At 35.5% G+C, this 14,764-nt stretch overlaps 2 long non-coding RNA genes across 2 annotated transcripts; both read left to right on the forward strand.

Moving 5' to 3' along the window:
* Positions 1-361: 361 nt before the first annotated feature.
* On the forward strand, positions 362-3,906 carry LOC139121514 (uncharacterized). Its single transcript, XR_011549297.1, has 4 exons — positions 362-917; positions 1,354-1,392; positions 2,509-2,619; positions 3,768-3,906. It is a non-coding gene; the product is annotated as an uncharacterized lncRNA (long non-coding RNA).
* A 321-nt stretch (positions 3,907-4,227) lies between these two features.
* On the forward strand, positions 4,228-6,016 carry LOC139121515 (uncharacterized). Its single transcript, XR_011549298.1, has 2 exons — positions 4,228-4,292; positions 5,538-6,016. It is a non-coding gene; the product is annotated as an uncharacterized lncRNA (long non-coding RNA).
* The last annotated feature ends 8,748 nt before the right edge of the window (positions 6,017-14,764 follow it).

Consider the following 14,764-nt stretch of genomic DNA (forward strand, 5'->3'; position numbering starts at 1 on the left):
GTTTGGTCCAAATTTTTCTCGATCGCAAAATTTAATTGGGCATTTTACGAAAAAAATAAGATCGCTGAAGGGAAAACAGGATCCTTGACAAGTGTTCTGCAAAAAACTGTATAATTCTGAGTGCCCAAAAGATTTATCCAGATTTTTTTTCTGGTGCGGCCTGTGTAGCAGCAGGTTGTTGCCAATGGCAACGTATATATTTATCATCCATACATTCATATTTTGCTATTTCTGATATTTTGCTGATTCTGATTTTTGTTGGCCTGAACGACGTAGATTGACCTCTATTGTGTTGACTGTTGTGATTCATTTACTATTTGGATGCATTTTTTAACTTTTGACAATATTTAAAACTTTGGCTTTTGAATTTTTATTTTTATTTTCAAGCAGTTTTGTAACATTAAGTGAAATTGCCCCTAATACAGGAATTTTGACTAATAGAGCATGCTCTACTCAATCACGATAAGTCCCTATCAATATCCCTTGCAATATTCCTATCTGCTAAGAAAACAGTGAAGAGATTAATGGCCTACATCTGTATATGTACACTGCATCTGCTTTGTATTATCTAAACATCTTTTTAAATCCCTTACTGTTTCCGTAGGATTGAAATAATAAATAATGAAGTTTGATAAATAAAATATACATAGAATATTGCCAGGGAAACTGATAGGGACTTATCAACATCCTTGCAACATTATTTCTTGCAACTACAGTAATACACAACAAATACTATTTCTTTCAGCTTGAATGGTGTGTTATTGCATTTGACAATGTGAAGTTACTTCAACCATTTAGTGATATCCTGGATGATCAACCCTACATTCATTTTGATACCAATCTTGATATGATCAATCTCGCACAAATAGAAACCTTAACCTTAATTTATAAGTGATCGGAGAAACTTAAATTTCAAGGTGCGTACTAGCTTAAAAGTATTTTCCGTCTTGTAGCATGGGCATACTTAAATCACAACAGCAACTGTCCCACAGAGCTTAACTGTGATGGGAAGGGGCCATTGAGGTACTCTCGAAGAGCAGCATATTAATTGGTCGAGTAAATACCTGTACAGTACTTAAATATTTGTAAGAGAGGCATGTAATAAAAACATTATAGCCAAAACAAGGGACTATGTACCCTCGGGCAGGAGACCATTTGCCCTCCTTACGTCGGGCAAATGGTCACCTACCCTCGTGCACATAGTTCCATGTTTGGGCTATAATATATATAATTACCCGGTAACAATTAGTCAACAATTAGTGAGCTGGTACATCTCAACTCAAATTCTGCGCATGATTTATGTTCAATGGGTTAATTTTATGTGTGGCCTCAGACATTGTTTTTCTCATCTAGTGTTTCATAGAGGTTCCAGCCAGGCGGCTGAGCAACAAGGTAAGGATGAAAATATTGGAGGTAGAAACTTACGAGTAAATTTTCTGTAAATAAGTACATATAGTTTATCCTTTAAATTAGGCCACAGTGATGAATTCTTTGTTTCACATCCCATGCACATGGGTTTTTGGAGGTTTAATGAAAAAACACTGTATTTCAACAGGACTTTCCCTTTACCTTTTCTGCCAACAAATCATTGCTTACAAACTTTGTAAAGTGTTTTTGCATGGTTGCAGAATATTGCATCGTTGTGCAAATTATGAGGTGAAAAAGAGGTTTCTGGTTTTCATTGTGGATATTATGTTTGGTAGACATTGAATAAAATATTAAAGACTAATCATGGAACTTAATTTGGCTTGTTCCATTTCCAACTGTACAGTTGCTAGATATTATTATACAGTGCCTATATATTCTCATGTAGGAGTAACTCGGTATCATTTGGAATCAGAAAATGTATTTACATTTGTAAAGCTGTACTATCGATAACTGTTCCCCTGTTTTTATTATTTTGTCCTGTGTATCAAGTGTAGTTTCTCGTCAAACTCTGTAAAGCATGATGAATGTAAGTTTTTAGCCAATGAACACGACTTATTTGTGTACAATCACTGCTGTTTAATGTTGAAATTGAATTTACATCTGGATTTAAAGTCATTTGACGACAAAAAAACAATCAGACCATACACAACCACATCCTGTATTAACAAGCAGAAAACTAGATATTTTAGGAAGCAAGAAACGTTATAAACAAGGATACACAGAAGAAAAATAGCGAAGAATTGTCAGAAATTACAGACAGTAACCCTTTGCTGCAGATGCAAAAAATTGTAAAACACCAATGTTGAAAGTCCCTATCCCTTGCAATGTTCATATCTTCCTAGGGAAGTGAAGAGATTTGATCAGCACTTCATCTGGATATATACACTGCTTGAACACTGCTGTGCATTAAATCAGCTTTTCTGAAGTTCCTTGCTGTTTCCTTATGAATATTTGAATACTGCATGGGAATTTGACAGTGCCTTCAATATCAAGTTTGGTATTTTATATTTCTTGCATCTGCATTATAAATCCTAAAGATCAGAAAAGGACAAGCGATAAAAATGTCTGTTTACTTTTCAGTACCAAACTCTGCAAAAGTCAATATAAAAACTGACCTGTAAAACAGTGCAATTACAGAGGATTCACAAGAGGTTAATACACAAGAAATACCATATGATAAGTAATCCGCAGGTAAGTATTTTCTGGCAGGAGACTACAGCAATGTGAAGGATTAAATTTGAAGCATATATACCGGTAATAGTAGCTTTGCATGTGGGCGTTAGGTTGTTTCGACCGGCTTCACCTACAAGCACTGTGCTGCAAAGTGCGATGAAGAGAACAATAATCATGCACTTTTGCACATTCACAAAAATACTGAAAAAAATATCCTTTTAACTGAAACATGCAAAATTTGCGATGAAGAGAAGTAGAGACATGTAGTCCATTTCTGTTTCACTCGTTTGGACCTGCTTTTCCAAGATGAAAATGTTCACATCTGAATAAAATGCCTGTACTGATTGTTTCAAAATGTCATATTATCTTCATACTGTCGATATATTCAACCTTTTTCAAGTTTCTCAATATCATTCCATAGCATTCAAAACATGCGTAGCCGGTATTGCCGCCGAAACACGCCACCATTGCAAGCGTGTAGGAAAACTAGACATTGTGTAATATTGACTTCTACACTGAAAAGGGTTGTAAATAATGTCAGTATGAGGATAATATGATATTTTGTAATGAACAGTGCAGGAATTTCATTTATATGTGAAAATGTTCAATTGGAAAGCAGGTCCAAATGAGTGGGACAAATCGGCCACTTTCATGACCCCCGTGTGACCCCTACATCCTGGCATTTTTGTTGGTATAAGTTTTACTAATTTGAGTTCAAACTCTGCAACCGTGAACCTTTTGATCATTGAAATTGTGTACTCCAACTCATCCTTGAACAAAACTTAGGATTTTATTAGTCACAAAGGGAGAAAAGTTGAAGGTTGTATGATGCCATACCAACAGAAATACCAGATTGTAAGGTCACTCAGGGCTCAGGAGTCATGAAAGTGGCCTATTGGTTTGCGTCATCTCAACTTCTATTCATATCCTGTGGCAGTGCTTTTCCAAGCTTAGCATAAAATATGCCTGAAAACAATTTTCAATATCAAATATTATTTTATAGCAAGTGACTAATTTGCATCATTTGTGGGTGAAGAAGAATATTATTACTGATATTTTTTTGTTGTGCATTGAATGAGTGTAAAATACAAGTAATATTTCAAGAGTATTACCATACAAAATAATTCTGTATATTGAATAACTGGTTAAAGATCTTTCTTTACCAGATGAGGTGCGTCAAGTCATATCTAATTCTGTCATACCAAAGGAGAGTTCACCAATTACAGAAAGCCCATCAACAGATGAGACAGAGCATTGCTTCGTTACAGAGGCACTGCATTACTGAAACTGCTGGCTGCATCAGACAACATGAAAAGGTGAGTTTTTAACTTTTCCCTTTAAGTGATGATCCCTTATGTATGACAGGTGTCCAGAAACTTGTAATAATTTCTCACTGAATTACATTAGATGACAGTTGGTTTTACTGGAACACCACCTGCACATTTTTTTACAAAATGCCATCCAACAAGAAGGTTCAGCACTGTCACTTGTTATGCTGTGATTACTGGAGAAAATGAAATAAGTTAGTATCATGTCATTCTATTTCTGAAACACCGGATATACACTTGATAATCTCAACAAAACAATCCATTTTGATGCATATTGCATGATAGTTGCAATTTCAGGAATGCATAGAAGACGCCAGACAGGTGGTACTAGAGCTGAGAGCAATCCCGGTGAAGATTTACATGGTACGAAAAGTAATTGTCTTCAAAAAATCAAAGCACTGATTGGATTGACAACACTTAAAACCATTATTCATCTTCCAAAATTAGGTCTCTTCAATGGCAAAAGATGACCATGAAGAGCAAAGGCGTAAAATGGACCTTGCCTCAGTATGTCTACCACTTTTGACTTAAAAGTAATTAAATTTGGATGAAAATTAAATTTGGATGAAAATGTTTTTAATTGCTTGAAACAGAATATCGAATCAATAAAGTAATGTTTTGTATGTCTTTTTCAAATTTACACCAGATAATAATAGCTTAATTGTCATGTTGCTACAATAAAGTCATGTCATGATCACTTTTCCCTCACACTCTCTTTCATTAACCATGTCCTCACTGATCTAAAAAATTGTAATTGCTTCTTTCATAGCATAATGTCATCATACTTATAATATCACCCCAATTAACATCTAAACTCTTTCTCTTTTTACATACTTTCTACATCACCCAATTTAGTACTACATCCCATCACATCACATCACATCCTAACTATCACTAGCTTCATTTATTTTTCTACATCCAGGATCAGATGTTTGTGAGACTCTATAGCTCAGTTGGCAGAGCAACATATCCATGTTACAGCACCGACAGGATCTTGGGGTCCCAGGTTCAAACCCTGGTGGAGTCAATGTACTTTTTCCTGGCATTAAGAGTCCAGCAGTACTGAATGATGTATTTGCTGCATCTCTGTTCCGTCACCATTTTCAATCTTCCACATCTGGCAATTAAGACACATTTCATTTTCCAGGTTTATTCCATTACAGATTTTACTGATGAATTTACTTCCAGTGGAATACCATGTATCCTGAGTTCACTGCTCCTGAAAATGAACAAGTAGATATCAATGAGCACTATTTTATAATAGTTTAATTCCAAATTATTTGTAGAAAGTTGCACATTTAATAAGATTCATGAATTATTTTTATTGTTAGTTGTACATGTTATTCAAATATGAATGCAGATTTAACAAACAGATGAAACTGTAGGAGATGTAATTACTGGGCATTTCATTTTTTTTTTGAATTATCACAAGAAACTTCAGTAGATGCACACGAACAAAATATAACACAACATCCAAAAGTTACAGCTAATTGAGCTTCAAGTAATATTTTATTTTGTACAGGTAATGGGGCATTTACCTGAAAACGAACTCTGGGATAAGCTTTATTCATTATTAAGTTTTACTCTCTTTTTTTAATCCATATGCAGGACAAGAAGCTGACGTGTGTGCAATATCTGGATGCAAATATCCGGGAAGTAAACGTTTACAAACCTTGCATGGTGTGTACGAGCTAAAAGATGATATTGTGTTAAATATGAACAACAAAGACCACATTAAAACCTGCAACAGACATTTCAACAATGAAAAAAACCGTGGCCACCCACATGGGCACACTAAATACCAAACCAAAAATAATCTGCCAAAGTAGTCTCTGTCACAAAGAATGCAATGTAAGTCAGTCACAACCATGCAATCTGCACTGTGTGACACTTGGACTAACAAATCCCCAAACATACCAAGTCACATGTGATTTCTTAGATGAACATGAAGAAATACCATTAGAACAGTGAGCTTTTATGAGTTGTTTACGGTAATATTTTTAACCTTTACTTGTTAAATTATTAAATGTGTACATTTTAATCTCATAAATGACTAAGTCAATAAACTAAAGAACTGCTTCAACAAGCTTCATTTGTATATGTATTGTTTGTATACTAATAGTATAGATGAGTTACTATTTCATTGTAAAGTGAAATAAAAAATCGTGTCAAGGACACAGTCGCTTCCATATAGTGTGCTAGGCAGATTTCAGAGATTTTTAACCAAAAATGGGATAAATTGCCCCAAAATTCAAATATACAAATTTCACTTACAATTTGGGCATATCTAACTTAGCTCAAAGTTAGAAACCTGCATAATACAAATTTCAAAGCAGTTGGATAAGTCACATTTCAGAGAAGACTAATTTTGGACCAAAAATAGGGAAAATTTGAAAACAAAACATCCCATTTTGACCAAAATAACCCAGAATTTGGCTGTATTGCTTGACAAAGTCACTGGAAAATAAAATAAACATATTCAAGTCACTGAGAACCATCCTTTCACCAAGTTTGAATGAGATACCTGACATAATTTCATATTAGAAAAAAGATTATGATGTATGATCAGTCAGGATTTTTAAGAGACACATGAATGGAGACATCATAATGACAGCTGTTCACCCGCAGGGTGAAATGAAACAGATGTTTTTGCAGTGCCAGCTGTTTAAGGTAGTTTTAATATTTTTCATATGATATATTTGTCAAACTCATTGGGAGGACAAAAATACAAGAAAAATACTCAAAAGTTACAGCTCATGGAACTTTAATTTGTTTCACATTTAGAGGTTATAAACGGCAAGCGAGGGTATTTAGTTGCGGATATAAGACCTCTGGGCTGAAAATTAGCATATTTGGCGGGAAATAATCACCGAGCGAAGCGAGGTGATTATTTCACCCAAATATGCTAATTTTCAGCCCAGCGGTCTTATATCCGCAACTAAATACCCGAGCGCACCGTTTATAACCTCATTATAATATGTTGAAGTCAAAAGCAAGTGGACAATTTCGTTATTTAGGGCCGAAGTTGGAACAACAGTTTCAGGAGCGCCCAGCCTCATACAAACTCTAAAAAAGAACGTTTCAGAACGCGCGCGCGTGCACAGTTGCATTCATAAACTACGGTTACGCAACGCATCGATATCGCGATTAGACATCGAACTTGAAGAATTTTTTCCTTAAAAAAAACGCTCATAAAACTTTAAAAAATTGTGGTGTTGTTACACAGACTCCGCTGCTTACAGAAACTCTTCATATTTTGGTTCGTCAAGCTGCACTAGCCTAAAATTTAACGATCAAAAACAATCTGAAGCCATAGACTTGTTCGACATTACGGCGCGTTGAACTCTCAAGTTGGCGTTCGAAATTTGCGCGAGCTCAAAATGTTACGCGGCGCGCAGGTCTTCTTGTTGAGAATATAAACCCCGGCTCCAGCCAATCAGATTGCCGGATTCCAGCCAAGCATATTATAATGTGTGATTGACCCTTTTTTCTGCTCTGACAAGCAAACAAACAAATTTATTTTTGTGACTAACTCTGGCAAGATGAGTTCATATCAGGGTGTGTAACACTGTGTCACACCACTAATGACTTGTCAAACGGTCTTGTTTATTAGTGAAATTAGAGAAGAAAATGAGCATGTGATTCATGGAATGGATTTGTGATGTTGACAAATCAGAAAGTTTCATCAATGTTTTCAAGAAAGTAACTGCCCTAGATAAAGTTGAAGACAATATCTCCTTTTGATCTAAGCCCTTCAAGCCAAAGTCTCCATTGTACTGATCCTCTCACAGATTAAACATTGAAAAGTTCTTAGATAGGGTGAACTTGAACATGAAAGAACTGCAGTACTCAAGTGGCATACTTCAGGAAATATGACATCAAATCAATTCCAGCAATCATAATCATTCAAGTAAATTACCAGGTCCAATAAACAATAAAAACAAACAAACAAACAAACAAAGATCAATGACGAAATCAGTAGTACAATCTTGAACCACTTTATAAGATCAGCGCGTAGTTAACCAGGCTGAGCTAGCATGCTACACCGTCAAGATTGAACTAGAGTGACATGTTATTGTACAGTAATTCAGCTAGCTGCCAAATTACTGTTCTGAGTCAAAGTCAGGAATGCTGTCTCTCATCATCTGAGTGACAGATTTGTCATATTTGACCTTTGATTTTCTCACTTTCTGTGACAAAGCTGCTACATTTCCGGTCGAAATATGCAAGATAGATAGCTGTTTTCACATCCTCAAAAAGTGTGTCTGACAGATTTCCCCTTTCATTGTTTTAAAGATATGGGCAGTTAAATGTGTTGGACTAAATTTTTATTGCTCAAAAAAGAAGGGCAAGCATAAGAAATCTGTGACACTGTTTTCAAGCATATAACAATATCTTTCCATGATATAAATTTCAGACAGAAATCTATCGTGGATCCTTGGGTCCTATTGATTTTCATAACTTTCCTAAAATTGATCTTCTGAAAATCAACTATGACTGATTAAGACATCATTTATTACATGTAATGATTCTAGAATTTCATTGAATACTAATTATGAGTATTATAACAATTACCTGTGTTTTCTACATGATAATTGGTGGTGTCACGGTCCCTCCACACCGTGGTGGTGTACCGGTACATGACAAACATGTGTTTAGGGGAGAACCATTTGATTTCTGGGGGGGATATGGAGGATTTTGAGAAAAAAAATTTGTCACCAGGTGAGAGAGAAGAAAAAAAAAATTGATCCTGTCATGGCCTGAGAAAAAAAAATTGTCATAACAGACAGAAGAGAAAAAAAAATTGTCACAATGCACCAGAAATAAGCAAAATTTGGAAACCTTATTCTCATGTATTCTTTGCCGGCGCGCCGCCATAGGCGGCGCAAATGTTTTACCACAAGCAATTCTTATGTTTCTTTTCCCAGCACTTATGATAAAAGCATGCACTACATAGGTCTACTTTACACCTCAGTACACTCAATGTTTTCCTTCCCTTTTCTGACCCAAGAAATCATATTTCAGGATTTCTGTTGCAATATCTCAATGGCATAGGCACTATCTAAAGGGGACTATTTGACTTCTGTAAATTGTGAAAATTTAAAACACAAGACAGGAGTCAATAAACTAGTGTTAAACCAATATATTATTTTCTCAATATAAATTTGTTAGAAAGATGTAGCTTGACAATGAAAAATTGAGAATAACAAATATAATGAAATACAATGTGTGAGCCTTGTTTTTCTGACCACAAACACCGGATCGCAAACATACCATATTCAGGCTTTTCATTAGAAGCTGGCAGCTGGAGAAATGACACAAGAAGGTCACAGATTTTCCGTTACTGTATATTCATTTGTCTTCAGTCTCTGGCAAACAGAACTGTTATTCACACATTGTACTGTCATTGTTTGGTTGTTGAATATTGTGACTCAAAAACTGATCATGCAAAATATGTAAAAAATATCAGTGTTCAATGTCATTTTCAAACAGTTTTACCGAGTGCAAAATAAACTGAAACTCCTCTCAGATTGCACCATTAAACACATCAATTTCTCAAAATTCCCAATACGAGAGGGGGGACCCCCCTCTCGTGCTCTCCCCCTTGGGGTATTCTGACAGTTTCACTTAGTTAAAAAAATTAAAAACCTCTCAGATTGCACCAGACTGCACCATTGCACACATCAATATCTTAAAAATTTCCATCCAAGATAGGGGAAAGCCCCTGTGACACTTTCCCCTAAGCCTCTCTCATGTTCTCCCCCTGTACTTTCAAATTCTGCCCGGTCAGATATCCTAGTGAAAACCCTGTCATAATATCCATCCAAATTAAACAATATACTATATAATTAGATACTGCGTGATCTTTTATATCTTTATTTTATTGTGACTTTGAATTTCATTTTGATGTGTTCACCTTTTTTGAACCATCATGAGATAACTGATGATAGTCTAGCAGGGTACATCAGGATTTGAAAGGTCTTTACTGTTGCTGTATTTTGTAAATTTTACAATTACATGTATTGGTATTAAACTTTTCTAAGTGGGGGATCAGTCAAAATTTCAGAGTTAGAGAGGGAGGTTACTCAAATTCATCATGGTTGGCGGGGGGGGGGGGTCACTCGAATTTCGGAGTTTCAGGCCGTAAATAATGACGGCTCCCTTACAACGCATTACAAACTTGATGACCAATAAAAAAAAAAATTTGCACTGCTACTCCATTTGAAAAAAAAAAATTGATGCAGGTCTGACAGTAGAAAAAAAAATTGCTGTCACTCTGACAGGAAAAAAAAATTTGCTTCCATACCCTTTTCCTCCATACCCCCCCCAGTAAATCAAATGGTTCTCCCCTTATGAGTATGACTGCCATTAAAATATATCAACCTGGCAAAATTCTTTAAATGTATGGATAAATCTTTTGAAAAAGGGCAAACCTTTCAAAATTGGCATGCACTAACCTGGTGTACCAAGGATTCCATATCTGCAATCGAAATCAGTGCCACGTAAATGGAAATGTCCCATCCAGGCGGTTTTTTGCAGCAAAAACGTCATTTTTTGGACGATTTTAGGTCAAGTGGTGATGACCACAGCTGACAATTTTTCACGAATAAAACCAAAAATAAACGCAAGAGCCTGTCAAAAGCACACGAAACATAAATTCCGGTTCACTATCGAATCAAAGATATCATCCTTCGGTGAAATGAAAACATATTTACATGACAAGGAGCTGAAATACGACGGGGTCGTTTCTGTATCGGCGACTCACTCACGCCCGCTATCAGCTGTTTGACCTCTGACGTCACAAATGTACATAGCATAGGACCGCGCGTCGCGTTCGGAGTTTTCCCCTCCCTCCTGGCTCAACTCTTGCCCATATGTTTGATCGGTTCAATTCTGCATTCGGTTTGCGCGGGGACACTATACAAGAGAATGTCTACTGTCCAGTGTGTTTTTGTATGCTTTCGGTTTTACAGCGTTTGCACAGCATTCGGGGATTTTTCAAAATTCGCAGTAGCAATCCTAAACTAGCTGTCTAAGATAGTATACGCCCGGGGTTGTATTTCGACCGACCTAGACTTTGCTGCGTGTTTGGTCAAGCACAGACGTGCACTTGGCCGGATTGAACAGATCCGGGTTGGCTAGTTTGCAGCGTTTGCGTATAAAGGTCTGCTGAATTTAATTTTGACGTGACCACATCGATCACATGGTACAATCTAATAAAACGCACAGATAGGCGTACGGCCCACTCCATGTGTGCGCAGAGGCTAGCGCTAGTCCCACCATTCTTATCGCCCTTGCCAGCGTTAGGCGGCCAGTCCACGCGTCTTAAACCACAATGCTGATAATGTTAGGCGTTTATTGATTGGGGGGGGGGGGGGGGGTTACTTCTAGCATTAGCAGGGATGAAATTTTTGGAGAGACAAAAAATGATTGTGGAATATGATGTGAATGGACAACGATACTGACAAAAGTTAGTTGTCCTTAAAAAAATATTTACATTGTATTTTGTTAGATAATGAATGAATTTGACGTATGAAAAGAATTAGTTCAAGAGGGACCGTGGTTCAAATTTCGCCAAAATGCAATCACTGAAGCTGGACTGTCCCAGGAAAGTTGAGCTGATCTAATTAACACATATACCTTTGTTATTATAATTATTTCATTGTTTACCCACCTATTTATTTCACAAATAATCAAAAAGGATTTTGTTTTCAAGTATAATTGTAATATTACCATATTACAAAGTATCAATGAATTATATTGATCAATGAATTAAATATATTATGTATCATGATGAGGGTTCATGGAATTCTTATTTTACTGTTTAGCTACCAATTTTCTTTCTAAGCAGTTGAACATCAGGGTGCCAAATTTACAATCATATCAGAGGCGGTGATTTTGAAAGAAAAATGTTCTCCTTAGACCTACTGTTTTTTTATGTGTATTTGTTCTAAATTTTATGGTAGAATGCGCTTTGGGTACATAGAGTCGGACTCTCAAATTCTTACTTTTAGCTTTTTGGTCTTGCACTTGTGGCGGCTCATTTTGAAGCTGTTGGAGTAATTCAAGTTTTTACCAGCTTAAACCTTTCACCCCCAGTTCCCTGTATACAGGTCCAACTTAACCATAGAAAACAATGGATTTGGGACAAACCATGGTGGTGAAAGGGTTAATTTTGTGAAAATCGAAAACTTAAATCTTTCTCTTCAGAACTAACATAGCGTTGATGGCCATTTTTAATTTCTCGTGTTTCACAAAGTTGGAATAGGGGGGTTACCCTTTTTTCGAAAGTTTGAATACAAGAGTCAGGCACTTTTTGACGTGGGCAAAACATAATCTACCACCCCCCCAGGCTGAAGAAACTGACCAGTCCCTAATTGGATATTGGGTAATGGTTTCTCTAGTTTCAAATTTTGCATGGCAACCTGATTTTCATTCTTGATTACGAGAGGGAATTTTTAGAAGTTTCTTTACACAAAGATTGAGCAAAAGTTTATGTCCTTCAATTCCGAGGTACATAGTACAATGATTGCAAGCTATACAAGCAGCAAAAAGCACTGACACTTTTTGCACATCATGTTTACTCAAGCAATAAAAAGTGACAACAATAGAAAAATAGATTGCATGGAAGCCAGGATAGACAAACAAACAAAAACAACAAATATATAGATAGATAAATAAATAAAAAAATAAAAGAACTTTAAAATTGAATAAGAATCAAAATATTTGACTGCACTACTTATTTCGCATCTTCATGTTGCATGTGTTGTTCTGTCAATTATTTCAATTCTTATTCAATTTATTGTTTTCTCTTATATTTATATATTTATTAGTTTGTTTATTTGTTTGTTTATCCTGGCTATCCTCTGAGTAAACAACTTGGTTTCTAGTCATTACTCACATTTTTAGATTGGCATATCATGTTTTTTCTCTTCTTCAGTGTCTTCAACAAAAGATCATCAAAAATGGCTAAATCCACAGCCTACATATTATCACTTCACCAGAATCAATATTTGTGTTTTTATTTAGATATTACTTTATTTCTGACCGCATACTTGTCCATGTACATGAACAGAGAAAGCAAATAAATACTCTGATAACATAAAATCAATCTTGATGTGAGGAACTTCAAGTTCATCTTTCTCAGTTCCTCACAGTAACAAAATAATCCACATCTCTCATCTTAGAACTCTGGGGAGTTGAGCTCTGCATGGCTTTTATTATTTTACCAATAAAAAGTTTATTATTCAAGCCTTTTTAAAAAAATAGAAAAAAAAATAGAAAAATTTCAGGAGATCAATTTTTACAATAAACAACCACCCACAACAAAGAAGTACAGTTGACATCCACTAATATGTTAAATATGTATGTATACAACAAATATGTATACGACAAATATGTGTATGACTAAACAGTGACAAGTATGTGTGGCAAAGTACAATTTGACTTATGGTACTGGACATAATTACAGGGGGGGGTGGGCCGGTGTTTTTCGAAAAACCGCTGCGTAAAAAATAGTGACCCTTCAAAAGTTCATGCACAAAAATTAGTGACCCTCCCCCTTATCCGTGCATGAAAATAAGTGACCCTCCCCTGTTACTCAATACCCCCCCAAAAAACCCGCAATGTGTTAAAGACCCCCTTCTGACTTGCTATACTTTTTAAGTCGCCCTCCCGAAAGGAAGGCAAAATGTGGCCGATATAACGCGTTGTCTAAGAAATATCAAATCATATGTGTGTGATAATTCATGTAAATGTACTTTGCTTGAAGTGGCAGGTAAAAAGTGCATGCCTGTACAAAAATGTAATTTTTAGATTTTATCGATAATGTTGATTCATTATACATGTAGTCGACTATAAGAAAACTACGAATGTGTATTTTCCAGTATAAAACTAGCTATATCTGTTCATATACAGATGTTTAATAACTGATATAGATATACTTGATTAGCATGGGTTGTTTACAAGTGCACATGTGATCAAGATATTTGATTTGGAATTTCTGTCAAAATGTTGATCCACTATACATGGGAGTCTATGACAAAACTATACATGGGAGTCTATGACAACACTGCAAAAAATTTTCAGAATTAAAATTTTTCACTATTTGTGCATATATGGACCCTCAATAATTGACATAATTGTGCTTGATTAGAAGAGGGTGGTAAAATGTGCATCTGTGTACAATAACTTTGTTTTTGGAATTTCGCATAAATGTTGATCCACTATACATGGGAGTCTATGACAAAACTGTAAAAAAAAAATTTCAGAATTAAAAATATGCACTATTTGTGTATATATGACCCTGAATAATTGACATAATTGTGCTTGATTAGAAGAGGGTGGTAACACGTGCATCTGTGTACAATAACTTTGTTTTTGGAATTTCGCATGAAATGTGGATCCATTATACATTGTAGTCTGTGAAGAAACTATGAATAATTTTTTTTAAATTTAAAACTTGGCAAATCTGTGTATTTATGTATGCTTGATTATTGATATTTATGTTCTTGATTAGACTACAGTGGTTACAAGTCCATGTGTGTGTAAGAAATTTGATTTTGGAATTTCACCGAAATGTTGATTCACTATACATGGCAGTCTATGGTGAAACCCTATGAATAATTTTTTTCCAATACAAAAATAGGTAAATCTGTGCATTTATGTACACTGAATTATTGGTACTAATGTTCATGATAGACTAGAGTGGTTTCAAGTAAATGGTTGTGCAAGAAATTTGATTTTGGCATATCACTTAAATGTCGATTCACTATACATGGCAGTCTATGATGAAACTATGAATAATTTTTTTCCAATAAAAAATAGGAAAATCT

This window comes from Ptychodera flava, chromosome 2 (genome assembly GCF_041260155.1).
Source record: "Ptychodera flava strain L36383 chromosome 2, AS_Pfla_20210202, whole genome shotgun sequence".
NCBI classification, from domain to species: Eukaryota; Metazoa; Hemichordata; class Enteropneusta; family Ptychoderidae; genus Ptychodera; species Ptychodera flava.